Genomic DNA, 3,433 nt, shown 5'->3' with positions numbered 1-3,433 from the left:
GCTTTTTTTCACAATTTGATTGTTTTGTAAAAAAATTCATCACTGAATAAATTCATCTCTTTTGGCAGAAAATTAAACTATTTGGTCTAAAATTCTAAAATTTATTTCAAAATTACACTATTTAGTCAATTTTTTGTAGAAAATTAGTATTTTTGATTAGAAAATTCATCTTTAGGTAGAAATTTTAATTATTAAGTTAAAAATTGAATTATTTGGTTAAAAATTCACATATATTTAGTTGAAAATGTAACTTTTGTTTCAAAATTAAGTTGTTTTTTTTTACTTAAAATTGACACATTTGTAGAAAATTCTTTTTTTTTTTTTTTTTTTTTTTTTTTTGCTTGAAAACTCAAGATTTTGTTAAAAAGCTTAAATACAGCTATGTAGTTAAAAATGTAACTTTTGGTTAAAAATTAATTTTTAGCTGAAAAATTTGCATAGAAAATTCGTTTTTTTTTTAACTTCGAAACTTAATAATTTGGTAGAAAATTCAATTGTTAAATGTAAATTGATTTATTTTGTTTAAAATTCAACTATTTGGGTGAAAATTCGTATTTGACATGGAATTCCTTTCCATTTTTAATGATTTTCAAGTGCTTGTATTCCCACGAATTTAAATTAATGCCTGGAATTCAAAAGAATTCAGGGCATTCGGGAAATTATAAGAATTAAAAAAATTCATAAATTTGAAGAAATTTCAAGAAATTCAGTATAGACGATTAATTTTTTTGACGTTCACTGTCACTTCAAAATCCACGTTAGCTGTCTTTTTTTAATGTTAATGATCAAATCGATTAAAAAAAAATAACCTAAATTTTGTGAAAGTGAAAAAGTTTAGACGGTCAAACGCGTTGGCCGTCTAAACTATTCAGTCAATTTTTGTTGTAGAAAATTCTTTTTTTTTTTTTAATTGTTGAATTCATCTTTTGGAAGAAATTTTAATTATTTGGTTAAAAATTCGACTATTTAGTTGAAAATATAATCTTTTGTTCAAAATAAAGTTTTTGCTTCAAATTTATACAAAATTTCTAGATAAAATCCGTTTTTTTTTCGTCTTTGAAACTTTATAAATTGTGTAAAAAATCCCAATGTTTAGTTGAAAATTAATCTTTTTTTTTATTCATGTTTTAGTTTTTTTTTCGAAATTTGATTGTTTTGTAAAAAATTTTCTAATTTTGGTTAAATTCACCTCTTGGTAGAAATGTCAAAAAATATATTTCGTTCAAAATTCAATTATTTGGTTGAAAATGTAATTTTCTCTTCAAAATTAATTTACTTGCTTAAAAAATGTGTAGAAAATTTGTTTAAAAATCAAAATTAACATTGGCTGTCGTTTTTTTTTTTTAAATTTTAATTACCAAACCGATTTAAAAAAAAATTAACCAACCCGAAATTTGGTAAAAGTGGAAAAGTTTAGATGGCCAATACGTTAGCCGTCTAAACTCTCGTCCCAGAAAGAAGTTTTTTTTTCAACATGAAGATATCGAATGAAAACCTCGGAAACTTGATCAGTTTCTTAGTGCTCTGTACCGAGATCTGTGTGCATGATTTTTATGGCAAAGAAACTTACACAAAAATCAATTAAATTTCCCGGCGAAAAAAGGAATAATGTACTTTTTAAACTTTTTTTCTCTGAGTTTGTCGAGACACTCCTTCGCCAGTATTTTTTTTGTCCAATTGCTCTCGCAAGTAGCATTATCATGTAAATACATACACAAACTGAATGTATACGGGATGACTTCCTGTTGGTAGGTTTCGAATTTTTTTCGAGACGATCAAAATTAACCAACCGCCGTCGCCTTAAGTTTTATATATTACTTGGAATCAAAAAAATAAATAAATGAAAAAAAGAGGTAAGGAAGAAGCAGCAAGGGCATTTTGATAAATTTTTATATGGATTGAACATAATAAAGGGTTTATTGCATCTTAAGTATACGAGGTCTGTTCAAAAAATATGCGGATTGAGGTCATTAAAAAAAAAGTACTTTATTTGGAAGTTACACGCCTGGGTCTCCTTCAAAATACTCTCCTCCCCAACGCACAAACTTATCCCATGTTGAAACAGTCCTGGGACGCTTCTTTTGTGATGGCTTTCAGCTCCCTCGTCGCATTTGCCTTAAGGGCATGTGATACTTAGTTTCCTCGGCTTTTTTTCCACAAAAATGAAAATTTTTAAAAACTGAATTCGGAGATGCTATAAAATATCATAACGGACGTCCCCGGACTTTTTTTGAGGGATAATAACAAAAAAAAAATTATTGTGCTTAATAAAAATTGTATGCATATGCATTATTTTGAGGTTACGTCGTTTTTCATCTCTGCCTTTCCGAAAATCTGGAAATTATTTATGAAATAAACTTTTTTGATTGCCTGCAAACAAGGTTAGTTTCGGGATATTAGTTACTATGTTTATTTGTAAGTCCAAAGTTTTCGGCCAAAAATAGTGTGTAGTTTGGAAGTAACACTCGGGTAAATTGTAACATATAAGCTCGAAATATGCATGCGCGTTGTTAGCAATATCAAAAAATTTTTGATAAAACAAAACACAAAAAAAGTTTGTGGGGACGCCCGTTAGCATGTTCGCTATCATTACCCAGATTTTGAATCCAAAATATTTCTTATCCTAGAAATAAAGCCGGGGGATTCTAACACTGAAAAATCAATACTATTTCCTAAGCGCTGTGCAAATTAATCAAATTTTGCTAAATTAAAACTTTTTTTCAATTAACCTAAAAAAAAAGTGTGCGGGGACGTCCGTTAGCATGCTCGCTATCATTTCTCAAATTTTTAAGACAAAATATTTATTATTCTAGAAAAAAATCCGGGGGAACCTAAAACTGGTAAAATCGACAATTTTCTAAGTATCACATGCCCTTAATCTCCGAAATCGTCTCAAATCTTCTTCCTTTGAGGGTTTTTTTTTTTTAGTTTTGGGAACAAGAAAAAGTCACAAGGATCAAGGTCAGGTGAGTATGGAGGGTGGGGAAGAACAGTAATCGAGTGTTTGGCCAAAAACTCACGAGTTCTGAGTGAGCTGGAGCGTTGTGATGAAAAAACCAGTTGTCACTTCTCAACAGTTCTGGCCTTTTCCATCGGACGGCGTTCCTCAGACGTTTCAGTTCTTCAATGTAAGTAATCTGGTTGACTGTGGAGCCTTGAGGGAGGTACTCGTCGTGAACAACACCCTTAGCATAAAAAAAATTCGTTGCTCTTTCAGGCTGTCCATTTTACAATCCGACAAACAAAAAAAACCACTCTTTACTTAAAACCGTGTAGCTTATCAACAAATGAAGATAACTGCGACTGGAATACCGCGTTTTGAACAGCTGATATCTGTGTCACAACCCGGGTATCGCGTCCTCTATATATGTCGCGATATTACCGGCCGGACTCGAAAGGTAAACGTGGATCCGTTTAAAAAATTTAAGACCTA

Source organism: Belonocnema kinseyi, chromosome 4 (assembly GCF_010883055.1).
Source record: "Belonocnema kinseyi isolate 2016_QV_RU_SX_M_011 chromosome 4, B_treatae_v1, whole genome shotgun sequence".
NCBI lineage: Eukaryota > Metazoa > Arthropoda > Insecta > Hymenoptera > Cynipidae > Belonocnema > Belonocnema kinseyi.
Note: the sequence above shows the minus strand (reverse complement) of the source record.